The 27,853-nt window shown below is 44.0% G+C and overlaps 1 protein-coding gene across 4 annotated transcripts in view; it reads right to left on the bottom strand.

Annotated features, from left to right (window-relative positions):
• Positions 1-27,853, bottom strand: part of HLCS (holocarboxylase synthetase) — a 241,156-nt gene that overhangs the window by 147,555 nt on the left and 65,748 nt on the right. The window lies entirely within an intron of this gene.

The raw sequence follows: 27,853 nt of genomic DNA on the forward strand, positions 1-27,853 counted from the left end.
CTCCCTGTGGCTACAGAGTAGTGGCTTCAGAGATAAAACTTAATTCAACTAATTTCAACTGATCAACCTTTAAAACTCATATCTAGTTTGCAGATAATACAGAGGAGAAGAGAACGAGTAAAATGACTTCAGAAGAAAGCATTCAGGGCCGGGCACAATGGCTCACACCTGTAATCCCAGCACTTTGGGAGGCCCAGGCAGGCAGATCACCTCAGGTCAGTAGTTCAAGACCGTGAAACCCCATCTCTACTAAAAATACAAAAACTTGCCAGGCGTGGTAGCGGGTGCCTGTAATCCCAGCTACTCGGGAGGCTGAGACAGGAGAATCGCTTGAACCTCGGAGGCAGAGGTTGCAGAGAGCCAAGATCACTCCACTGCACTCCAGCCTGGGCAACAAAGAGTGAAACTCCGTCTCAAAAAAAAAGACAAGAAAAGAAAGCATTCAGAAGAAATCCAGGGGATAAAACATTTTACAAGACAGCCGGGCTGGAATATTCAACTAGTCAATGTCACAGTGGAGATGGGGTGGGGACACAGAGGTGGAGAGGGAGACCCAGTCTAGATTAGAAGGGGCTTAAAAGACATAATGAAACACAATGGGTGGTTCTTTATTGGATCCCAACTTGAACAAACTAGCTGGAAAGGACAATTAGGAAATCTGAATGTGAACATTATGCATTGGATAACAAACGAATTACTGTCAGTTTTAATAGGTGTGATAAGGGTACTGTGGGGGCCAGGTGCAGGGGCTCACACCTGTAATCTCAGCACTTTGGGAGGCTGAGGCAGGCGAATTGCTTGAGCTCAAGAGTCTGAGACCAGCCTGGGCAACATGGTGAAACCCTGTCTCTCCTAAAAATACAAAAATTAGCCGGGCATGATGGCGTGCAACTGTAGTCCCAGATACTCAGGTGGCTGAGGTGGAAAGATTGCTTGAGCCCAAGAAGCAGAGGCTGCAGTGAGTCAAGATTGTGCCACTGCACTCCAGCCTGAGTGACAGAACCAAAGCCTGTCTCAAGAAAAAAAGGAGGTACTGTGGTGACATACGAAAAGTCCTTAATTTTTAGAAATGTATATATGTCATGATATCTGTAAAATTTACCCCCAAAATACATAAAGTAAGGCAAAATGTTGATAATTGTTAAATTATGTTGATAATTGTTAAGATCGTGGTTATTTGGGATATGTGTTACAGTATTCTCTCTATTCTTTTCCATGTTTGAGAACTGTCATAATTAAGAGTAAAAAAAAAAAGTGGTGAAATAAACATAAGCTATTTAAAAATAATAAATTCAGGCTGGGCACAGTGGTTCACGTCTGTAATTCCAACACTTTGGGAGGCTGAAGAGGGTAGATCACTTGAGGCCAGGAGTTCAAGACTAACCTGGGCAACATGGTGAGAACCCATCTCTAATAAAAATACAAAAATTAACTGGGCATGGTGGCTTGCACCTATAATCCCAGCTACTCAGGAGGCTGAGGCAGGAAAATCTCTTGAACCCAGGTGGCGGAGGTTGCAGTGAGCCAAGATCATGCCACTGCACTCCAGCCTGGGAGACAGAGCAAAACTGCATCTCAAATAATAATAATAATGAATTCAATTGACCATACACTGGCAACCCATTCCCTCTGTCATCCATTCAACAAATGTTATGGGATATCTCCCATATGGCAGGCAGTCTCACAGGCTCTGAGGACAGAGCAATGATCAAAGGGGTCAAAATTCCTGTCTTTGGAGGGTTAATGCTATAATGTGGGAGTCAGAAAGTTAAAAAAGGCCGGGCGCAGTGGCTCACGCCTGTAATCCCAGCACTTTGGGAGGCTAAGGCAGGCAGATCACTCGAGGTCAGGAGTTTGAGACCAGCCTGGCCAACATGACAAAACCCCACCTCTACTAAAAATACAAAAAATTAGCCAGGCATTGTGGTAGGTGCCTGTAATCCCGGCTACTTGGGAGGCTGAGGCACAAGAATCACTTGAACCCAGAAGGCAGAGGTTGCAGTGAGCCAAGATTGCGCCACTGCACTCTAGACTGGGTGATAGAGTGAGACTCAGTATCAAAAAAAAAAAAAAAAACCCAACTTTAAAAAACAGTAAACACAGTACATAGAATGTTAGAGAGTAACACGTACAGAGGAAGGACAAGAAAGCAGAGAAGAGAGGGAGGCCACTTCAGATCAGACAGATGGAGGACCTGCTGAGAAGGCAACGTTTAAGGAAAGGCCTGGAGCAAGTGAAGGAGGATGCTGGGACAAAATCCATAGAACTATGTTTTTATATTTATTTATAAAGGGATTCCAGCAAGTGCAGAGGCTCCCAGAGCGGGGAAAGAGCCTGATCAGGGCACAGCATTTGAGCAGAGTGAGCCTGAGCAGAAGGTGGAGTGCCAGGGCCAGAGGGGCAGAGGGGGTGGCGAGAGCCAAGGTCCACATCGCAGAGGGCCTCAAAGGCCACAGTAAGGACTGGGCATTCACTGGAGGAGCAACAGGGAGCCCCAGAAGGTTCTGGAGAAGGGCGTGGGATGTCCTACCTCTGTTGGAGCAGGATCACCCCACTCTGACTCCTGGGTTGAGAAGAGCCTGAAGGGGAACAAACAAGCAGAGAAACTAGTTATAAAGTCACCTAAATGAGCTAGGAGTGAGACTACTGCCTGGACCACCATGTGGCAGACATGGTGAGAAAGGATAGGATTCACAGTATATTCTGAAGTACAGGCTACAAGATTTGCTAACAAGTCATATTTGAGATGTTAGAGAAAACAGGGGCTCAAAAAAGAGCCCAAGATTTCTGGCCTAAACACCTGGAAGGACAGAACTGCTGCTGGAAATACCATAGGGAGAGCAGGTTTGGAGAGGAAGAGGCAGGAGGTGAGCCCTGGGTGTGCTAAGCTTGAGATATCTATTAAAAATCCCATGGGGGCTAGGCGCGGTGGCTCACACCTGTAATCCCAGCACTTTGGGAGACCGAGGCAGTCAAATCACTTGAGGTCGGGAGTTCAAGACCAGCCTGGCCAACATGGTGAAACCCCATCTCTACTAAAAATACAAAAATCAGCTGGGCATGGTGATGGGCATCTGTAGTCCCAGCTACTTGGGAGGCTGAGGCAGGAGAATCACATGAACTCAGGAGGTGGAGGTTGCAGTGAGCCGAGATCATGCCACTGCACTCCAGCCTGAGCAACAGAGAAAGACTCGGTCTCAAAATTTTTTTTAAAAAAGGAAAAAAAAATCCCAAGAAAACAATGAATTGGCAGTAGAACATGTGAGTCCAGAATCCAGGGGAGAGGTCTGCACCATGGATATCAATTTGAGAATTGTCAGACTATGGGTGATCATTTAAAGCCAAGAAAAAGGGTAAGATCCATGAAAAGAGTGACTGTAGTTAAAAAGAGGATGCAAAGTAGGGCTACTATCACAAAGGACCACAAACCAGGTGGCTTGAGACGCCAGAAATCTATTCTTTCACAGTTTTGGAGGACAGAAGTCAGAAATGAACATGTCAACGGGGCCGTGCCTCCTGGGAAGGCTCTGGGGAAACTCGTGTTCACGCCTTTGCTTCTGGGGCTGCTGGCACTCCATGGTGCCCCTCAGCTTGTACACACATCACCCCCATCTCTGCGGCCATCATCACACGGCGTTCTCCTCCTTAAGTGTCCCTGATTCTGTGTGTCCTCTAGTCTTCTGAGGACAGCAGTCATACTGGATTAGGGATCTACCCTAACGACCTCATCTTCACTTGATTACATCTGCAAAGATCCAGCTTCCAAATAAGGTCATATTCACAGGCTCCAGGGCTGGGGCTTCCACATATCTTTTTGGGGGACACAACTCAACCAACAATAGCGGTCCATGCTCAGGCTTCAGGGAAATCAAAAAGAGTATGCAAAAGAGATTGAGAAAGGGAGAGAAAAATCAAGTGTGTCTGCGGACAGCCGTGGGGGGCGGTGGCTGCGGGAGTCTCCTGACTCCAGTTTTGAAGGTTGGAAGACGATGACAGTGCCATGGGGACTGCGAAGGGCTGAGAAGTCACCGCTGGCCTCGGTGCCACGGAGCCCAGACTCTGACGAGAGCGGTTTGAGAGGCGTGATGGAGGCCAAAGTCGGATGGGAGTAGTGAGAAGGGAAAAACTGCAGACTCCAAGATAAAACTCTGGCAAAGGGTCTCCTTTAAAGGGTAGAGAGGAATGGGGCAGTGGCTAGAGGGAGGAATGGGGTGAAAACAGGTTTAGTTTGGTTTAAAGGGGAGAAATAGCAGCATTTTCAGATTGATGTGAAAGGTCCCCTAAAGAAAAGAATCCAGAGGGCCAAGTGCGGTGGGACCTAGCGCAGAAGCAGAAAGGTCAGCCTTGGGAGCAGAGACAGCTCACCCATAGGGATGGGGGTGGTTCAGCCTCCCCCCCGGGGACACCTGGTCTTATGACCCCACTGGTTCCAGAACTCCCTTGGCCCTCGCCGGTTGCATAGCCATACAGGACAGCCTGGTAACTGAACTTCGCTGCTCCCACTCTGCTCCACAGCTGCAGGGAGGTGGGAATCCTGGTGCTGGCGGCCAGAAGAAGTCATCTTATGATTGCTTCTATGTTCTCAATAAATAGGAAGCAAGATCATCAGCTAAGAGAGAAAAGAAGGAAGGAGGTGTTGAAGTTTGGGGAGGGAGGAACGAACATGACAACAGGAAGAATGAGAAGACGAATGCAGCAGGGAGAATCTTCTGAGCAGCACCTTTCCCAGGGCAGCTGGAAGCATTTGAGCACCACGGAAGGTCAGCGACTCTGAACAGAGCGTGAGAAGTCTGCATGATTTTGTGTTTTTATCCTGCCACAGTCAGCTATCCAGCCATGTGGGCTTAGCAGAGAGGAGGCAGTGAGCTGAAGGTGTACAGAAAGCAGTAACTGAGACTAACCGACCACAAATGAGACACTACTGGAGACAGAAAGATAAATATGAGTGATCCTGTTGGGGAGGAGAGTGAAAGGAATGCCCCAGGACCAAAAAGCTTAGGTCAGCACCAGAGAGAGCTCCCAGAGAAGGCGTGCAAAATAAGTGGTGATCCTGCTTGCAAAGAAACCAGAAAAATTGTTGGAAGAGGTCAAGCTCAAATGAGCTATCAAAAGCTACATTTGGGTCCTATCACAGCACTAATTTTCGGTTTTCAAACTACAGAATACCAAGATAAATTTCAAATGGATTATTCCCTTTTCATCATTCTTTCCTTGGTATATACTCTATTGGAAGAAGAAGAAGAAATGAATAAATAACATACAAAGGTGATCCCCAAACCTCAAATCTGGCCGTTATAACCAACTCTTCCCCTAAAACTTTGGTCAATGCCCTTAAAGCATAAAATGCACAGATCTGAATTTCCATCACTTTCCCCAGGGCAGCTGGATGTCACCAGGCCACCACACAAGCTAGAGATACATATAGGTGAATAGGTTAAGCCACAAAAACAGAAAGATAAAACTATTATTTAACTCAAGCAGAGAGCTAAGAGGTTATTCATCAGATGATGGTAATATAAATATCCCATTCAAAGTCAATGAAAACCAGGATAAAATGAAAAAGAAACAACCAGCACTAAGTAGAACTTTCAGAATAGGAATAATGCAGGAATTATCCTCTAAAGTGAATCATCCAGATTGACTATGGTATACATCATTCATTTAAGAAATAAGTATGGAGTACCCACTGTGTCTCAAACACAGTACCACAGCAGAAAGAGAAGAGGAAGGACAGATATTGCTATAGTTTGAATGTGTCCTCCAAATTTCATGTGTTGGAAACATAATCCCCCAATTCATATGTTGATGGTACTTGGAGGTGGGGCCTTTGGGAAGAAATTGAGATTGAATGGGGTCATCAGGTTAGGGCACCTACGGTGGGATTGGTGGCTTTATAAGAAGAGAAAGAAAGACCTAAGCTGGCACACTCCTGCCCTCTCACCATGTGATTCCCTTCCCATGTTATAACGCAGCAAGAAGGCCCTCACCAGATGCTGGCACCACACTCTTGGATTTTCCAGTCTCCAGAACCAAGAGCCAAATAAACCTCTATTCTTTCTAAATTACCCAATCTCAGGTATTCTGTTATAGCAACAGAAAACGGACTAAGAGAGATGCATACACATAACTACAAGACAAAAAATTCACTCAACCTATTCAAACATACACTTCTCTTTGGCAAAGTAAGTCAACCTAACTTGCCAAATTTAATCATCCATTCTTATCTGCATGCAAGTTTAGAGCCATATTCTCAAGAAATTACATCATCATGGTTATGTCTACTAATTACCAAAGTAACACTCTAAATGATTTGTTTTTGAAAGCAATACTTAGACATGTACAAATCTGCAAAATAAAACTGATGAAAGCAAGGCATGCAGGTTTTTTTCTTATACTTATTTTACATAATCTTTCAGGGCTTACTCAGAACCAAGTGAATTACTCAGAACAAAGAGAATCTAAAAGGTATCAAATGAAACCAGGACCCTCTTATGAAACATAACTATATACCACCCATAATTCTCTTAAATATTTATATTCACTACAGTCAAATACATTTTAAGTACCATAGGAAGCATTTAGCCTCCCCCAAAACTTTCTCCCCACTCCACCATTAACCCTGGACAACATAAAAATTCTGAATAAAATTCTGTTTGTAAGAAATACCAAAATTACTGTTTGATGTAAATCTGCCTGGCATGTCTTCTCAAATGCACTCAAATTATGATCATGACTTGAGAGCTGCACATACAGCTGCTAATAATACTTGTAGGGAAAAGGAATTAATTCATTACTCTTGCCTAAACTCTCCTAATGACCATGCAATGTAAAAATGTTACTGAAGAAAAAAGGTTTGGATCATAGACATCAAGACAAGTGGGCTGACATATAAGTAGGACTACCCACTCTGCAATACGCAAATGTACCTATTTCTTTGAACTCAACTGCTGGAGGATAGCTAAAACGTCACTTCTGTAGAGAGGATGTCTCTGACCCACAGCTGTTCACAAACTTTCGTAAACCCTTAGTTACTTTATAGCACTTATCACGACTATACATAATTTGTATAACTGCTTATTCAATGCCACACTGTCTTATTAGAATATAAGTTCCATAAAGATAATATACATATGTTCCTGTTTTGCTCCCAACGGTATCCATGGAACCTAGGACAAAAGTGCATACTTTATAAGCATTTACTGCATATTTAATGCATATTAAAACCTTACCAAGGAAAACTCTCCAAATAACAGATAGATAGGTAATCAAGAGGTAAAACTCAAAAAGACAATGAGAGAGTACGGTCTTGAGTTGGCTACATAAGCATCAAAAAAAAATGCACAATCTTTGAAATCATTACAGCTAGTTCTATTGACGACACACAATCACTATCAGATTCCACATCAAGGGGGTTTATAAAATTCTAATTAATGTTATTTTTCTAACATTTAAACTTCCAGAATTTAGTATTTCTCTTCCTCTAGGATTTCAGGTTAATTAAAACGATTTGGGTGGAACCAACAGCTGAATGCTTTATAGTCACATAAATGTGGCCCTTTTAAATCAGCCACAGCACCCAGTCATTCTCAAGAAACGTGAATATATTCTTTGTCTTTTATTGGGTCATGTTGCACAGGACATGAAAATCCCAAGGAATCTTTAAAAAAAAAAAAAAAACAACTAGAACTAATTAGTGAGTTTAGCAAGGTTGCAGGATACAAGGTCAATACACAAAAATTGGCTGAGCACAGTGGCTCACGCCTGTAATCCCAGCACTTTGGGAGGCCAAAGTGGGTGGATCACTTGAGGTCAGGAGTTCAAGACCAGCCTGGCCAACATGGTGAAACCCCACTTCTACTAAAAATACAAAAATTAGCCAGGTGTGGTGGCACACACCTATAATCCCAGGTACTTGGGAGGCTGAGACACGAGAATCACTTGAACCTGGGAGGCAGAGTTTGCAGTGAGCTAAGATTGCACCATTGCACTCCAGCCTGGGCTACAGAGTGAGACTCCATCTCAAAAAAAAAAAATATATACAAAAATTGGGTGCATTTCTATACACTAACAATAAATATTTGGAGCCTGAACTTCTTTAAAATATCATTTTAATGGCATCAATAGATCTGAAATATTTAGGGACATATTTAACAAAATATGGGCCAGACCTGTTTACTGAAAACTACAAAACACCCTGAATTAAAAATTAAAGATATCTGGGCATCATAACTCATACTCGTAATCCCAGCACTTTGGAAGGCTGAGTATGGAGGATCACTTGAGCCCAGGAATTTGACACCAGCTTGGGCAACATAGAAAGACCTCATGTCTAAAAAAAAGAGTTTTTCTTTAATTAGCTGGGTGTGGGGGCGTGTACCTGTAGTCTCAGCTACTCAGGAGGCTGAGGTGAGAGGATCACTTGAGCCCAGGAGCTAGGCTGCAACAAGCCCTGATGGCACCACTGCACTCCAGTCTAGGCGACAGAGTGAGACCCCATCTCAAAAACACAAAAAGGAAATTAAAGATGCTGTAAATAACTGAAAAGATACACCATATTCATGGATCAGAAGACCAACACTGTTAAGATGTCAATTCTTCAAATTAGTCTGTGGGTTCAATGTAATCCCAATCAAAATCCCAGAAGGCTTTTTTTTTTGTAGAAATTAACAAGCTGAAAATAAAAACTTTTAAATGGTCAAAACAATTTTGGGAAGGAACAAAAAGTTGGAAAACCTACATTATCTGCTTTCAAGACTTACTATAAAGTTGCAGTATATCAAGACGGTGTGGTATTGGCACACAGACATAGGTATAGATTACTGGCACAGAATACGGTACAGAAATAGGGCCAAACATGTAACTGTGATTGATTTTTTAAAATTTTTTTGAGACAGGGTCTTGTGCTATCACCCAGTGGGGAGTGCAGTGGTGTGATCACAGTTCACTGCAGCCTCAAATTCCTGAGCTCAAGCCATCCTCCCGCCTTGGCCTGTTTGATTGATTTTTGACAAAACCGCCCAAGATAACTGACTTGAAAAAGGATAATCTTTGCAATACATGGTGCTGAAACAATTAAACACTCATATGCAAGAAAATGAAACCTTGATCTTTATCTCATGTGTATATAAAAATTAACTTGAAATAAATCATAGACCTAAATATAAAACTACAAACCTTCTAAAATAAAATACAGGAGAAAACCTTTCTGACCTTGGCTAGGTAAAGTTTTTTTCAGATGGAACAAAATAAGCATGAACCATAAAAGGAAAAAAGTGATAAGCTAGACTTTATAAAAATTAAGAATATTAACAACTGCTGTTCTTGAAGAGATAATGCTGGCCAGGCATGGTGGCCCGCACCTGTAATGCCAGAACTTTGGGAGGCTGAGGTGGGTGTATCACCTGAGGTCAGCAGTTTGAGACCAGCCTGGCCAACATGGTGAAACCCCATCTCTATTAAAAATACAAAAATTGGCCAGGCATGGTAGCATGCACCTGTAATCCCAGCTACTCAGGAGGCCGAGGCAGCAGAATTGCTTCAACCCAGGGGATGGAGGTTGCAGTGAGCTGAGATGATGCAACTGCACTCCAGCCTGGGCGACAGAGCAAGACTCTGTCTCAAAAAAAAAAAAAAAAAAAAGAGAGACAGAAAGAGAAAGAGAGATAATGCTAAGAACAGTGAAAAGACAAACAACAAACTGGGAGAAATTATTCTCAATTCTTACATCAGACAAAGGACTTGTATCCGGAATATAAAAAAGAAGTCTTCAAATTGTAAGAAAACAAACAATTCAACTTAAAGCCTGAGCAAAAGAGCTGAATAGACACTGCCCAGAAGAAAATATTGGATCGCCAAAAGGACATGAAGAAATGCTTGGCACCATTTGGCAACAGGAAAATGCAAATTAAAACCACAATTAGTTACCACTATACATCCACCTGAACAGTCAAAATTAAAAATTATTTTTAGCCCAGGAATTTGGGCCTGCAATGAGCTGTGAGCACACCACTGCATTCTGAACAGAGCAAGACCTTGTCTCCAAAAAAACAGAAAAAGAAAAAAAAAAAACATTCCGGCCAGCCACAGTGGCTCATATCTGTAATCCCAGCACTTTGGGAGGCTGAGGCAAGAGGATTGCTTGAGCCCAGGAATCTGAGACCAGCCTGAGCAACATAGTGACACCCAGTTTCTACAAAAAATAAAAAAAACAAAACTAGTCTAGAGTGGTTGTACACACCTGTATCCCAGCTATTCAGGAGGTTGAGGTGACAGGATCACTTGAGCCCAGGAATTCAAGGCTGCAGTGAGCCATGACTGTGCCACTGCACTGACAGCCTAGGCAACACAGCAAGATCCTGTCTCTTAAAAAAAAAAAAAAGAATCTGACACTTTACAAGTGTTGGCAAAGATGTAGAGTAACTAGAACGCTCATGCCCTACTGGTGGGAATGTAAAATGGTACAATGGCTTTGAAAAACAGTTGGCAGTTTCTTGTAAGTTAAACACACACTTCTCATATGACTGAGAAATTCTACTCCTAGGTGTTTACCCAAAAGAAATGAAAACACATGTGCATACAAAGACCTGTATGTGGATGTTCATAGCAGCTTTACTCAAAACAGCCATAAATGACAGCATATCCATACAATGGAATACTACTCAAGAATAAAAAGTAATGGGTTACCCACACACCCCACAAGGACAAATCTCAAAAGCATAACACTGATTAAAAAAAAGACAAAGAAGAGTATCCAGTACACTATATGATTCCACTTAGACGACGTTTCAGAAAAGGCCAATCTAATCATCTGGTGATAGACAGTATATCAGTGATCGCCTGAGGCTCCAGGTTTAGGGATAGATGAGCACACGAGAACTGATTAAAAAGGTAACAAAGGCCGGGCGCGGTGGCTTACGCCTGTAATCCTAGCACTTTGGGAGGCTAAAGTGGGTGGATCACAAGGTCGAGAGATTGAGACCATCCTAGCTAATACAGTGAAACCCCACCTCTACTAAAAAAAATACAAAAAATTAGCCAGGAGTGGTGGCAGGTGCCTGTAGTCCCAGCTACTGAGGGAGACTGAGGCAGGAGAATGGCGTTAACCCAAGAAGCGGAGCTTGCAGTGAGCCTAGATCGCACCACTGCACTCCAGCCTGGGCGAAAGAGCGAGTCTCCATCTCAAAAAAAAAGAAAGGTAAGAAAGGAATCTTTTGGAATACTGGAAATGTTCTGTATCTTGATTGTAAAGGTAGTTACATGTAAAACATTTATCAAACTGTACACTAAAATGGGTGCATTTTCTTGAATATAAATCATAACTAAATAAAGTTGACTTTTTAAAAAAGCAAACAGCAACAAACCCATGCAACATTAAACAATACTAAGGCCCGGGAGATTCCATATTCACTAATGTCCAAATAACACCAATATCTCCACTTCTAAAGAGAGTAAATGCTTGAATCTGTATCTAGTGCAAATTCACAGAAGTGACTACTCTATGGTGGGTAAACACATTGCAGCATCTGCTACAGACGGAGTGCAACTAAGATCAGAAACCCATGTTATGCTGTGTCTCATCACTTTATTTCCTGATTGGAGGCAGCATCTTGTTCTCTTGCCCAGGCTGGAGTTCAATGATGTGGTCATAGCTCACTGTAATCTTGAACTCCTGGGCTCAGGCAATCCTCCCACCTCAGACTCCCAAAGTGCTGGGTTTACAGGTATGGGCCACATCACTTTAGAGCGGTTCCACCCCTGTTACTGGTCTTATCTGCTAAATTTACCCAGCTAATAAGATTCAGTGTTGAATTCAAAATATTTCTTATGATCTCCATTTATGTTTTGGAGCTTCTTTTCCCAAGAAACACCAAATAACTGATCTTAACCCATAAAGGTTTTCTATGTCAGAGACACATTTGCCTTATTGTAAATAATTAGATTAGTTGTGCTTCAGTCATAACATCGTAAGTTGCTAGGCAACCAGAAGTGAGTTAGTCAGAAAATGAATCATCAGAGACATGGCACGCAATCTCCTTTTATGGGTGTCTTGTTCTTAAAACACTTTCAAGGAAACAGAAGCAAATATTTGTCTACTCGTATGGAATTTATACAACGCAACCCAATTCTTACTATTGGTATCTGACACGTAAAATATTCACAGGCAATTTCATGTTCTCTTGGTGTCTTCACTCACAGGACAAAGCCAGATGGCACAGCAAATCTTTATAATCAAAAGATGGCACTCCTGGGCCAGGCGCAGTGGCTCATGCCTATAATCCCGGCACTTTGGGAGGCTGAGGTGGGTGGATCACCTGAGGTCAGCAGTTTGAGACCAGCCTGGCCAACATGGTGAAACCCCATCTCTACTAAAAAACACAAAAATTAGCCAGGCATGGTGGTGGGCACCTGTAGTCCCAGCTACATGGGAGGCTGAGGCAGGAGAATCACTTGAACTCGGGAGGTGGAGGATGCAGTGAGCAGAGATCGCATCACTGCACTCCAGCCTGGGGGACAGAGCAAGACTCTGTATGAAAAAAAAAAAAAATGGCACTCCTGAAGTAGGACTATTTTTTTTTCCTGACTTCATTTAAGGCAGGAATTGATCATCTGACAACCCTTGGGGTGGGCGTTTATTCAGCGTGCCAGTACCAAGCAAAGCGAGGCTCCATGCAGGTTTGCAAAGTGCCTGTCTGGGTGTCTGCGTGTGTGCACCTCCTCACCAGCCTGGTCCCTTACGCGGCAGCTTCTGTCTAGCCACACTGGTCCCCTGTGGTCTAACCAACCACTGCCTGACCTGTCCAGATTCCACACTGCACGGCACTGCACAGCGCTGCACCCTGGCATAAGTTCCCAAGACTGCTGCTTCCTGCTTCCCACCCTGTGTTCTGCCACTAGCCCCAAGCACCGGCACGCAAAAGCGAATGGATCTGGAGGGCTTCCACCTTCCAGTGGCTTACTTTGCTGAAACCAGTCCATTTTCACAAACATCCAGGCTGACTGTCACTTAGGGACACCCTAGGGCCAAAATGAACCTGGAGATGTGGTTTATTTAGCCCACATTTTGAACCAGTTGCAACACTTAAAAATTGAGATATTTCATATCAAATTTCCTGCCTCTTTTGAAGAAGCAGCAACTCTTTCCACACAGCAGTAATGGGCTACAGCCGAGTAGCCACCCTCATTCCGTGGAGAACGCGCTCCAGCTGGCCCTATGTGTCCCCAGCAGCCAGCTGCACTCTGCACCACCTCTCCTGCCCCCTCCCCTGACCTCTGGTTAGAGACCACTCATCTCAGCCCCAGCAGCAAGTCTGGAACCCATCCAGCCATCCTCCTCTGGGGCCCTGATGATGCATCCTTCCAGTTAGGTCCATTTTAACTCCCCAGACTGAGTCTAGTGACACTGACTCTCAGAACAGAGGGGGACCATTTTGGTAGTTCCTCAAAAAGCTAAACAGAGGCCGGGCGCAGTGGCTCACGCCTGTAAACCCAGCACTTTGGGAGGCCGAGGCGGGCGGATCATGAGGTCAGGAGATCGAGACCATCCTGGCTAATACGGTGAAACCGCGTCTCCACTAAAAATACAAAAAAAAAAAAATTAACCGGGCGTTGTGGCGGGTGCCTGTAGTCCTAGCTACTCGGGAAGCTGAGGTAGGAGAACGGCGTGAACCTGGGAAGCAGAGTTTGCAGTGATGCGAGATCATGCCACTGCACTCCAGCCTGGGCGACAGAGCAATACTCCGTCTCAAAAAAAAAAAAAAAAAAGTTCAACAGAGAAGGCCGGGTGCAGTGGCTCTCACCTGTAATCCCAACACTTTGGGAGGGGCTGAGGTGGGTGGATCACCCGAGGTCAGGAGTTTGAGACCAGCCTGACCAACATGGTGAAACCCCGTCTCTACCAAAAATTAGCCAGGCCTGGTGGCGAGTACCTGTAATCTCAGCTACTGGAGAGGCAGAGACAGGATAATCGCTGGAACCCAGGAGGCGGAGGCTGCAGTGAGCTATCACGCCATTGCACTCCAGCCTGGGCAACAAGAGCAAAACCCCGTCTCAAAAAAAAAAAAAAAAAAATTAAACAGAGAATTAATACATGACCCAGCAATCCCACTCCCAGGTATAAACCCAAAAGAACTGAGAGCAGGGACCCAGATATGTGTGTGCCAATGATCATGGCAGCATTATTCACAATAGCCAATGCTGGAAATAACCCAGGTGTCCCTCAATAGACAAATGGATAAACAAAATGTGGCATATACAATTAAGGGGATATTATTCAGCCAAAAAAAAAAAAAAGGTATGCAGTTCTGATACATATTATAACATGGATGGACCTTGAAAAGATTACGCTAAGTGAAATAAAAGCCAGACACAAAAGGACAAGTATTGTATGATGTCACTTGTATGAAACATCCAGAATAGGAAAATACATAAAAATGGAAAGTAGAACAGAGGTTACCAGGAGCCACGGGGAGAGAAGGGGAATTATTTATTCTTTGTTACAGAGTTTCTATTTAGGATGCTTAAAAAAAAAGTTTTGGAAATACAGAGTGAAAATGGTTGTAAAATAGTGTGGGTGTAATTTACACCACTGAATTGGAGACTTAAAGGTGGTTCTAACGGTAAACTTATTTTATATATATTTTATCACATTAAAGAGAGAAAGGGAGAGAAGGAGTCAGGATCTCAGTCCCTTTACTCTCACAAAGCTCCCTGTGCTCTATGCAATTAGCCTCCACCCCCCAACCCCGCGCCATCAATTAGCCCTGCAGACCAGGGGAGCGAAGGGACAGCTTGCACAGGCAACCGAGGGGTCTCGCAGTGCTCTCCTCGGGGTCCCTCCTTGCTGTCCCTGAGCATCACTAAGAGAGGCCACTCAAAGGACCTCTCAGAACAAAAGTCATTTCCAAGGTGACTTTCCACCCACTTCTGCTAAATGATTTCAAGTTCTGCTTAGGCACCCACTTAGCTACAACAAGAGTATGAAAGCCACCACTTTCTGCACACCCATTCACTGCCAAGCACTGCTGGGTGCTGTGGACCCAAGATCCCCAGTCCTTTCCAGGCGACACCTCTGCATCATTAGCACCGTCCACAGCAGAAGAAACGGGACCCCAGACAGCATTAATAACTGCCCAAACCACACAGGCAGTATACCGCAGAGCTGGAATTTGAACCCATGAAACCAAATCTGTCTGGCTCCCAAATCCTTGCTCTAATTCCTATCCCACAGTCCTCACAAAGAGACCTACCTAACCCAAAATGCAGCAAATTAGGAAATGCCTATTTTCTACAAACAAAATGCTGATGGTATCACAAAGATATAAACTCAATATGCAACCATGAATAAACATAAAATGGATGTGTATGGCTCAGAGCTGGGGGTGGGGTAGGAGGGAAAAGGGCAGTGGGCAGGGGTGGGAACAGAGTGTTTGATAAGAAAAACTTGAATTTGGCCAGGTGTGGTGGCTCACGCTGTAATCCCAGCACTTTGGGAGGCCCAGGCAGGCAGATCACCTGAGGCCAGGAGTTTGAGACCAGCCTGGCCAACATTGTGAAACTCCGTCTCTACTAACAATACAAAAATTAGCAGGGCATGGTGGTGGGTGCCTGTAGTCCCAGCTACTTGGGAAGCTGAGGCAGAAGAATCACTTAAACCCAGGAGGCGAAGGCTGCAGTGAGCCGAGATCGCAGGCCACTGCAACACTCCAGCCTGGGCGACAGAGCAAGACTCTGTCTTAAAAAAAAAGAAACTTGAATTTGAACCTTGAAGCTACCACCCTCTAGCTGTGTCTACTTAGAAAAGGCTGTGAGAGGACACTTTCACAAAGAAACAAAGGTTTTATCATGTAAGTGAGCTACTGCTGACCTCACCCCTATCTGGTTTCTGCAGGAAAGAGGTGCCATATTCACCAGGGTTCCATAATGGAAGGACTGTGGGCAGAGCTAAGAGAACCCAAGAGCAAGGAAGGGGTGGCAAAGCACTTCGAACCAGCAAGAGACTGAAGGAGCAAGAGGGGGAGCTGCTAATGGGAAATAATATTAATACCTTGACCTCTCTCAACTCCTGCCCATCAATCTCCTGCCAGTGCAGCCAGTGATGAGAAACATCCAGAGTTAGGAGCAAGGGAGCCCAGGGATGGGCCGGCCAGTGAACGGTCCAGGAGGCAGCACATCTGGCTGGGTGGGCTTGCTGGTTATGCGGCCCCTCTCACATCCAGCCCTGCACAACTCTGACTTAGTCCCAGCAACAACATGAATTTCTACACAGCCTGATCTAGCGACGAGCCCAAACCGATTCTGCAACTCCAAAGGACTTAGGATTGACGTCATTGGCTATCTAACCCCTAGGAATATGAGTTCCTCCAGGGCTGAACTTGCCACAGGGCTTTCTAGATCCCCAATGCCTGGGACACAGTAGGCACTCAATAAATGTCTGTTAAGCGGTCTTCCTTTTATAATGTAAAGTGATAGCTCAGGCTCAGACGCTGAAAGGCCCAGGATTTACTGCATTTTTTTGTTACCTGCCAACTAGCGAAGACCACAAAAGGCTTGAGTGGAATAGTAAAAGCGGGGGAGTGAGTAAGTCATTTCTAACAAGGCTGGTTTTATAGGCATCACACCTCCACCAAGCCAAATAGGCTCATTGTAGAGGCGGAATCTATTCTGTAAGTGCAGAAACCAAAGAGAAAGCCAGGGTCGGCTCTAACGGCGAGGGCGGCTCTACGGGGCAGCTCAGCCACCGCCCCCACAATAAGAGACGCGAAATTCCACTCACTGGGCTCCTGGGTGCGGGACTGACACCCGCAGGAGTCTCTGGGGCCTTCATTAAGCCTGCCCAAGGAAAACGCCCACCATTTGTCTCAGCCCAACACAAACAGGCTTCTGACAGAGCAGGCAGCGTGGGGGTGGAGGGCATGGAAAACGCTGGGGCTGAGCCCTGGGGGCCCACAGGCAGCCCTGCCTGGTGCACCCAGAGGTGGCCCATCCTAGCCGACATGCACACCAACGTGACCGTTCACACATTCCCTTCCTTCTGATGCTGACATGTCCCCCTGCCCCACCATCCTCAGCTATTTGCCTGTTACCTGCCGGCCCCACCTGGGCCTCTTGTGGGGGCAGGGGACTCTGGCACGGGATCCTGCCCTCAGCTCTGCCACCACCAGCTGTGAGGCCGCAAGAGGCACTCCCTGGGCTGACCGCAGCTTCTTCATTTTTCTAATGAGAAAACGAGAACATCTCTCTCTGGCAAAATGGAGCTTCAAGATTCAATGTTTAGCCTCCACTGTTTAATTCTCAGTTGAAATTTTAACATCATGTTAGGATGCCAGGGTTAAAATATATGTTACCTGAAAAGACAGAAGCGGCCCCCTATCAAGAGGCCAAGAGCTTTCTGCTCCAGGGCCTTATCTTAGCAAAGGTTCACTGATCCAACCAGCTGTCACCATGACACTTGGGAAAATCCAGAGAATCTCAGGGAACAACACCTGGCCCAGCCTGGCAGGAGAGAGGGGAGCGGCATCCAACACTGCCCTACGTGTGCAAGGAGAGGGCGGGTCTAAGCCCACACACTCAAGGCCGTGGTCTAAGAAGCTCCAGCTCAGAAGGTGCATTCGTTCATAGGAGAAAGGGGCTGACTGCCCAGTTTGTACACTGCAGAGTTTCTAAACCGAAAAGCGTTTTTAACAACACACAAAACAATTCCAACTTTTCTCTGAAACTCCATCTGGCCAGTTTCCTCCAGCATGCCCACAGCTGATTCTTCTAGAAACTGTTTAACATGATTGTTAAGAATAACCTAACAACCTGTTAGGTTATCCTGCTTTCCCAGAATACAGAGCTGGACTGTGCGGGCAGCCGCTCAGGCAGAGAGGTCTGTGCACTGCCGGCCTGTCCCTGGGGTCTCTCGAGGCTCTCAGTGCACGGGAGCCAAGAAAACAGCTCCCAATCCATTAGTGGGAAAAGCCAAAACACTTTGCAAGTGTCCAAATAAAATGCGCTTACTAAATGTCTACTATAAGCAAAATACTGGGAAAGGGACACAAAGATTAACAACATATGGTCCTTGCTTTCAAATCAGCTTGCATGACAGTTTAATGGGGAAAACAGGTATTTATACAAATAATACAACAACAGCACTTATACAAACCACCTAAAAAAATTCTTATGGAAGTGACTAGATCTAAGGTTCCAAGTCACAATACTTGAGTTAGGAAATTGCAAGAAAAAATTCAAATCCTATACCTGTGACATGATCATCAGTGGAATTTTCCTAGATCAGAGGGGTAGAATCCCTTTGTTGAGTATAAAAGATCAACTATTTGTCCTCATAGCATCCGGCTGTAAGATTTTTTTATGTTCTGTAATTTAAGACTTTTAAGAGATAGGGTCTTGCTTGCTCAACATGCTCCTCAGGCTGGAGTGCAGTGGCGCAATCACAAACTCAACTCCCGGGCTCAAGAGAACCTCTCATCTCAGCCTCCCAAGTAGCTGGGATTATAGGTGCACACCATCATACCTAGCTAATTTTTTTTTTTTTTTATCTTTTGTAGAGGTGGAGTCTCGCTATGTTGCCCAAGCTGGACTTCAACTGGACTCAAGCGATCCTCCCACCTCAGCCTCCCAAAGTGCTGAGATTACAGGCATGAGCCACTGCACCCGGCCAATTTAAAACTGAAAATCTTACTACTCTAAGAACTTTATACACATGTGCTTTATAAATGCTGGTTCATATGAAGATGGAATATCCCCCTCAACCCTGTAGGGTGATACACGGCCATACGGAACCATCACAAACTAGTAGGCTACTGCTTTTACTTCAAATAAAACAAATACTCCCAGGGCCAAGTAGAAACTAGAGCCGTTCTCTTGACAACTCCTGGAAGCAAAGATGTCAAAGCCTCCAACTCTTAGAAACAACCCACAATAGGGTCTGGGCTTTGTGGTTTACTTAAAGGCAGTAACATTTGCATCTTCAAAACAAAACAAAAAAAGGCCCTCTTCATCAGGAAAATGTGGCAAAAGGTTTACCAGTGGTAAATCCAGGTGAAGGCTCCATGGGGCTTATAGGGTTGGTGTACGACTGTTTTACCTTTTCTTCAGTTCCAATTTTTTTTAACAAAAAATTGGGGGAGAAATAAAGGATTTTTCCCAGAAGCTTGAAAGGCCCTGCCAGCTCCTACATGAGCTGTAGATTTTTGCTGTGCTGTTAATCTTGGAATCATCAAAGAAACAGCCTTCATAAAGAATCAAAAAGCAAAACAGCAATGAAGAACACCTTCTAGCTTTTTGATCTGAACAAGCCTTCATGCTGCCTGTGCTGGGGAAGGGTTGCTGAACCATTCTGAGGCAAGAACACCTCCCTGAAAAACCACAGATTTCCATCCTCATGGAGCCGTCGCTCCGGAGACCCAGATCTTGTATGGCCCAAATGCAGGGCACACTTTCCCCGAGTACAAACCCCAGTGCATTTCATGAAGCTGTTCAGTATATGCAGAATCAGTGCATTAATAACAGCTTATTGGCACCGAATGAAAAATACACAAGTCTTAATCTTAGGTCTTGAATTTTGTCCAGGTCCTACGTCATACCTGGCTGGAAGGGCTACAGCCGTAAGCATGCTTGGTGACTGGAGGCTGTGTAGTGAGACCTGAGTTTTGAAACCAGGATTGGTAGCTTAACAAAATTTACTGGTTGTAGAAAAAGTAAACTTGCCTCTGGGGAGGTGAGCTCAGCCTCACCATTCTGACAGCAGCCTCTGGTGGCCAGTTTAGTAAAAAGTGTTGGCTCTGATGCTGAAAGCTCGGACCTTCCCTTCTTAATGAAGGTCGCTGCAAGCAGACAGGCCATTCTAGGTAACAGCTGGAGGTGACTGGGGAAGCTGCAGAAATCCAAATGAAGGTGTGACTTTGGACCACATAAATCACCAAGTCATTGGATGATCTGTCTCTTGCATTAAAAAAAGAAAATGAAGTACTCTCTTTCAAAAGTAGAAATATAAATAAAGAGAACTGTTTCAAAAGGGCTTGAGTCACAAGGCAGATAATACATACTCAGTTTGAAAGTAATCTCATTCCTTACTTGCATAGAAAGCCTTTAAATATTCAAGGAGCACAGATTCCCAAACAAAATAAAGCCCAGCCTGTCTGCTTTCTTACATAGCACCCCATGGTACACTAACTCCTATGTACTGAGTGCCGGAAATTCTTCCTGCGAAGTAAGGAATTGCTCCATATGGCAGAAACTTCTAGAAAATGCTGCAACCATTCATTCAGAGAACAAAATTAAATATTCAGGATTGTAGGTGAGGCCTGATTTCTAGTGCCACAGATTCACACCATTTCACTGGATATAAATAGAGGAATGATCAGAGGCTGACAGTTGGCTTCAAAGGCAGAGAGGGTAAGAAGGAGACGCCATCAGCTTCAAGCCAACTTCTTCGTAAGGTGCACTCTGTCCTCAGCCATCAGAGAACAATCTGGAAACAATCTGCTGAGCAGCTGCTCTCATCAACAAACTGTTTATTGTAAGAAAGTGGCTGGGTCAAAGGCCAAACATCAACCCGAGCTGAAAGCATACAGAGCAAAAATCAATACCGTCCCTGCTAAAGAGACCGAGGACTAACATGCAGAAAAGAGAGGGTGAGGAACTCATGTTTAGTTCTGAAAGAGTAAGAGTTGGAACAAAACCCCCATATTTCAACATTCAGGGTTCTTCTGCATATTATTCCAACTGACAACTTGCTGCTATTTGCAGAATGGCCTTGTAATGGGGGCTAAAATGTGGCATTCAACAGGGACATAGAAATCAACTTTGCCCAAAAAGTTACAGGGGTTGACATCAGTTGTTTCTCTCTCACATTTGTTTTGCAACAGGACCAACGTGCTCATTATACACATGTGCTTATTATACACAATGCACAGATACTACAGTCCATCTCTAAATACGTCTAATTGGAAACTGGAAGGCTAACTGGACATGAGATTATATGAAGAGATTGTTTCATTTTAGGTATGACAGTGGAATTGTGATTATGTTTTTAAACAGAGCTCATATCTTTCAGAGACACATACTAAAATATTTGCAGATGAGAGAATTGAAACGGTATCTGGGAATTCCTTTCAAATAATACTGGCGGAGAAGTGGGTAGAAAGAAGTGAAATAAGATTGGCCATAAATGGATAACTGTGAAGCAGAGTGATGAGTACAGAAGAATTCACTCATTATTTATATTTACTTTTGTATATTTGAAATTTTCTATGAAATGTTTGCTTTTACTTGTGTGTAAAGTTTAACAGTTACTTTGAAAGAAAAAACGTTTTCTTAAATATAAGAAAAGTATTAACCTACCGAGGCAAATTAATTAAGCATGTGCCATGGTATTGCTAGGTATCCAATTTAACGTTTTTGAGCAATGTCCGAGATACAGGTTGTTATGTCCTGAGTTGAACGATGGAGAAGTAGAAACAGATGCTCAAAGTGTTCCCACTGCATACGTGCTCCAGCAAGCCAGAATGTGACATAGAAACAGATAAGACGGTTTCCTATGGTTTAATTGCAGTATGGGGCACGAGGACATACGTGAGCTGCTAGGAAAACCCAACTGTCATAAATAATCGGGACCAAGTTGTTAAAAGACAAGTTAGCACACAAATTTTGAAAATACAATTTCTTTGTAAATTTGAGGCTGCTATATAGTGTATTGATAATTCTTAAATTAACAGTAAAATTAGAGAATTAGTCTGAAATAAATAAAAATAAAGCAGATAGCAAAACATTCTTTCATTGTGCTGAAATTAACTGTGAAGATGTATGTATGATTTTAACTTGTTCCAATATAAAGATGAAAATGGTAATAATCACAAATTCTTAGAAAAGAATGCATTCAAGGGAACTGCTTAAAAAGTTAAAAAAAATTTTTTTTAGTCTACTTGCTTTGCCAAGACCAGCATAAATACTGCAGGGAGTCCTGGAAAGGATGAGAAAGGTCATCTTGTCTACCCTCCCTCCCAACAGAACACAGAAGGGCTTGGTCACGAGAATCTGGTGACCCACCAGGCACGGTAGCTCATACCTGTAAGGCCAAGTACTTTGGGAAGCTGAGGCAGAAGAATTGTCTGAGCCCAGAAATTTGAGACCAGTTTGGGCAAAAAGTAAGACTCCATCTCTACAAAACATAAAAGTAAATTAGCTGGGTATGGCAATATGTGCCTGTAGTCCCCGCTACTTGGGAGGCTGAGGTGGGAGATTACCTGAGCTCAGGAGTTCAAGGCTGCAGTGAGCCATGATCGTGCCACTGCACTCCAACCTGAGTGACAGAACGAGACCCTGTCTCAAGGAAAAAAAAAAAAAAAAGACACCCACCCTAGTGGGAAGGTAGGGCAGAGATGGGGATGGTTAATGGATGCAAAAAATAAAAATAAATAAGAAGAATGAATAAGACCTAGTATTTGATAGCACAACAGGGTGACTACAGTCAATAATAATTTAATTGTACATGCTCGAATAACTAAAAGAATATAATTTGTTTGTAACATAAAGGATAAATGCTTGAGGAGATAGGTACCCCATTTTATATGATGTGATTATTATGCACAGCATGCCTGTACCAAAGCATCTCATGTATCCCATAAATGTATACACCTACTATGTACCTATTAAATTAAAATAAAAAAATTTTTAAAAGCCATCTACCCAGACAAACTCATTTGGCCAATCTGAGACACTACACCTAACCCCATCACAGAAGGAAAAAATACACAGAGCAAAACCTTCAAAATTATAGACCTTTGACCTTTAAAGCATCTTATGAACTAAAAAGCTACAGAAAAACTTAAATCCTGAAATGTATCAAGGTTGCTTATGAAAAGTAATCTAGACAATCCTAGGCAGAGTCAGGCTATCCCTCCATCCCCAAATTAATCATCATTTTTTAATTTATGAAACTACTGTTTGATGTTTCTTTTAAAAGGTGTATTTTCTTATTTACGGAAATTAAAAACAGGAAGAGGGATCAGTGGTGCCACCATTCAATCACTCTTCAGTGAACTGCTGTACGTAGGATTCATTTTTGTTCAGAGAAGAGAGCAACTTACCAAATGTTTACCTAGGGCATACAAAGGCAAACTCAGTAAGTTTTCTGAGAAGAATATTCACTTTCGACCGGGCACAGTGGCTCACGCCTGTAATCCCAGCACTTTGGGGAGCCGAGGCAGGCGGATCACAAGGTCAGGAGTCCAAGACCAGCCTGACCAACATGGTGAAACCCCGTCTCTACTAAAAATACAAAAACTAGCTGGGTGTGGTGGTGTGTGCCTGTAATTCCAGCTACTCAGGAGGCTGAGGCAGGAGAATCACTTGAACCCGGGAGGTGGAGGTTGCAGTGAGCCGAGATCGTGCCACTGCACTCCAGCCTGGGTAACAGATTGAGACGCCGCCTCAAAGAAAAAGAAAAAGAAAAAAAGAATATTCACTTTCAACTTTAATTTTAATTTTTTAAACTTTTCCTTAATGCATGTAGGAGGCACGTTGATTTAAACTAAAAGTTTTTACACACCAATGGCTCAGGAAAGTCTCATGGTGGGTGAAACTGACAAGGGTCCTATGATACACATGTTCAGGACCCAGCGATCTAGCTGACTGCTGGTGGGCAACGCTGTTCTCCTTTCGCTCACACCCAGAATGTGAATCTCAGCCTCGGAGGCGCAGCAGCACAGTGCCAAAGCAGCCCTCCTCTTCACCCACAGCCCCTGTCCCCCCGCACTCAGACACACATGCCAGAGACCCACCAGAGACACAAACACCTACACAATAAAATTGTGCTGTGAACCTCGTTGTGTCAAGGGAAAGTGCATTTCCCTTTTACCAGAAATCTCTAGACCCGCTACTCTTAAGTCTTCCCTCACTCTCAGGGAGAAATGACTCCTCCACAAAGGCATGTTCTATCTCAGCAATCTTAAGTTTTTTTGTACTTCTGGTTAAAACAGACATATGCACTTAAATAAATATATAAATGTATATGCATATATATTATCATAACTATATGTATTCATACGGTTGAAATTTTAAAAACTAAAATACCCTTAAAAGTATCGATTAAAACAGACTGTTTTTTTAAATTAAAGCCATGTTCCTCGATTCACGAAATAAAATTTGAGTTACAGAATTTTTTTGTAAGGGACAGTAGCTCCAATGATCAATGAGAACTGAAATCATAGTCTTTAACTCCAATATTTCTTTTTTAGAAAAAAATATTTATTTTAATCGACAAGTAAAAAATATGTACATTTCTGGTATACCACATGATGCTTTGATACATGTGTATGTTGCGGAATGGAAACTCCAATATTCCTTCCACTGATTCTATTATTAAACCAAAGCCTAAAAACATTTTAAGAAAGAAAATACCCACGACACCAGCAGAGGGATAATGTAGAATCGTACTGGAAACATGTAGTACCTGGATAGCTGTGTGGCCAAACTCGGCACGCAATACCTGGGGAGACGCAGCCACACACAGGCAGCTACAACAAAACGAAGAAATTGGGAAGGTCTCTCAGAAAAAAGGAGTCTTCCCTTCTTATCTCCAGGAGCAAGTGCCTGAGGGACAGACAGACGGACTAACCTTGGCTGAGTTTTCCTGCTTTCACGAGGCAGCCCACGAAATCTGGCGCTGCCCAGCATAAGCCGAGCTCCAGCACAGGAGCGCTCTCCTTGCACCCCAAGTTGTTTCTCCCCTTACCACCCAGGCGGGGGAAATGGGGGATTCAACACCACTCAGGTCCACAAACTGCCTGCCAGTTTTGAAACCCCAGAAACACTATAAACATTTTTCCAAGACAGTCAGTGCAAATCTCCGGGCGGCATTCTCAAATCATTAGCATGCATGGAAACAAAATGTGCTCCCCAGCGATAATTCACATCCCAAGAACTGAAGGAGAACATTTATCAAATGGGATTCGGGTCTCAGACCCCGACATTCCTGAGCTGACACCGCCAGCTCCGCGGCCCGGGAGCGCCAGACTCAACGGTTCCGTCATCGCCGGGCGCCCCACCGCCGAACCCACCTCCGGCTCTGGTCCTTGGCCCTGCACCTGATCACAGGAGCCCTTTGATCATGCTCTCTAACCCGGCACCAGTATGGGCTCATTCTTAGGATGTGTTTTTTGAACTTCGGAGACAAAAATCCGCGCGTGAGAATGTTCTAAGCCCTTCTGGAGACAGTCTCCACCGACTTCCCTGGGAGGTGAGGCCAGAATCCGTACTCGCTCACACATGGCAGCTATTAGGAAGCCCGGGTAGGAGACAAAAAGCATGTGGTCTTGGAGGATTTTTTTTATTCCAAAAGAGGCCGTTTCTCATCCACAAGTTTGTGACTGCATAAACGGTGGGTATAAATGGACGGAGGAAAGAAAACCGTGCTTCTTAGACGGGATGCTATCCCAAGAAGGAAAGTGCTGAGCGGGAATGTTCCGTCGGCCTCTGAGACCTTATCATCCCTTCCCCAGGCCAGACAGCAAAGACCGCAATGCACAGAAGCCAGACTCGTCACAAAACTAATTAAACATGGAAAACAACAAAAGCGTTTGTGCAGATTTCCCACAAGCACACATCTCTGCCCCGGGTATTTACTCTGCAGGCGCTGCTTCGAGGCACACTTGTGGAAACAAGATTCAAGTAAAAAGACAGGACACACAGTAGCTGAAAAGCCTTCTTCCCACAAAAATAAAACATTCTAAAGGGAGCACAGGAAAACCCCCCAAGTGTGATTTCTTTTGCAATTCAACGTCAAAACCCATCATGTCGCCTTTTGCCATGGGTATTATGTTTGATAACAGGAAGTCAGTCAAAACGAACAAAAAATTTCCAGTGTAGGTGAAGGGCAAAGGAAGAAAGAAAGGAGAGAAAGAGGTATATGAAAGACCCTTAAAAACATTCATAGCTATAAAAGCTTTTAAATGTTTGCTTTAATCTGCCAGCTGCCTTTAGCCGGTGCCGTATTGTAAAACAGCCGCACAAGACCACAGCAGCCACATGTCAAAAGCTATTCAAGGTGCACCTGGAATTCTGACTTCCTCTCTAATTTGGATCTCTAAAAATTATTTTTAAGCTGTATTTTAAAGTTATGCCCAAAGCTTCACCCTATCTTTACATTTGAGACTCAGAACTAGGATTAAAAATAGGAGAAGGGGAGGACTCCACATCAAGTACTATGCTAAAAAATGGCAGGCAAAGATTTTTTTTAAGTGGAGAATTCTAATTAACTCATTAGAAAAATACATGAAGCCGGGTGCGGTGGCTCACGCCTGTAATCCCAACACTGAGGGGCTGAGGCGGGTGGATCACCTGAGGTCAGGAGTTTGAGACCAGCCTGACTAACATGGTGAAACCCTGTCTCTACTAAAAATACAAAAATGTGACGGGCACCTGTAACCCCAGCTACTTGGTAGGCTGAGGCAGGAGAATCGCTTGAACCTAGGAGGCAGAGGTTGCAGTGAGCAGACATCGCACCACTGCACTCCAGCCTAGGCGACAAGAGCAAGACTCCAATCTCAAAAAAAAAAGAAAAAACAGAAACAAAAAATACATAAGCCTCTTCACTGTCCTGTACGCCAGCTTCCTCTCCCGGGAGCAAGGACTCCTTCCCCGCCCTGCCCTACTTATCAGTGTCACTGTGAGACCCAAAGGAGATGGCGACACAGGTAAAAAAGCTTGGTTAACTCGAACACATGCCACAAAGATGAGGAATTATCCCTCGTTTTCCAGAAACTTCTGCAGCAAGGGCTTGTACTTAGTAGGCACACAGATGTTTGCTACATGAAGGGGCCAGTTAGAGAAGGAGGAACAACTGTGTGGTATGTATGACTGAGTCTAAGTTTCTTCATAAAGCTACAAACGTCTTGAAAAGCAGCTCCCTCTCAGTATGTTCATGTATATCAAATCATCATGCTGCAAACCTTAAGTATATACAATTAAAAAAAAAAAAGTAACATAAAGGACTTCCCAGAGTAGAAGGGCCTGTACCTGTTTTTTGATATGTTTACAAGTATCTAAACTATCCTTACCAACAAAACCTGCTTTTTATGGGGGGAAAATGTTTCAAAGTAAAAATTCGGAGTTAAATCAAAATGAAATGTCATAACTAGTTTTTGTTTTTAAATACGTATTATCCATTCCACAACTCCCCACTACCAAAATCACACAAACACACCTCATGGTGATTTTGCCCAATTATTTCAGTAACAAACTCAGTTGTCACTTCTTGCGACAGCTACATTTTGATCCCAACTGGACACAGGACCCCTGCTAAAAGTCCAGCCGGCTTCTATTTCTCGGGTCACCTACACACTGTTAGCCACCGTTGGCCATGATGAACACCCACAAGGTTCCCAAGCTTTTTCATTTTGGAAAAATTCTTGTGCTCCCCAGATCCTAAGCGGATGTCCCAGGCTACGGGAGCAACGCACAAGCTCTCTAGTTCCCCAAGGTAAAGGTGCCGACCTTCCTGGGGGTGGCACATCCCACCTTCTTCTGCTTCCTCTGGCCTCACTGGGAGGGATCAAAAGGGATCCGCTGGCAGGCAACTCTGCAGGGGTGGAGGGTGGGGGGCTGGCTCTGCCCCACACACAGGTTCAGGCCCCAGACGGTCCTAACCCACCAGCTGCCCCTCCCAGTGAGACCCTGCAGAGCGTGACAGCCTGTGCTCTTTCTTTCTGCCATTGCTCTGGCAGAGATAAAAAGGAAAATGGAACCCAGAGAAACAGAAACAAGGCAGCTAGCTTCTCAACTGGGAAAGAATTATGTTTTCTCTAGAACATCAGATTTGATAGAAAATAAAATCTATTAAAATGTTTCTATAAAA

The sequence above is a fragment of the Nomascus leucogenys genome, chromosome 25, assembly GCF_006542625.1.
Source record: "Nomascus leucogenys isolate Asia chromosome 25, Asia_NLE_v1, whole genome shotgun sequence".
Lineage (NCBI taxonomy): Eukaryota > Metazoa > Chordata > Mammalia > Primates > Hylobatidae > Nomascus > Nomascus leucogenys.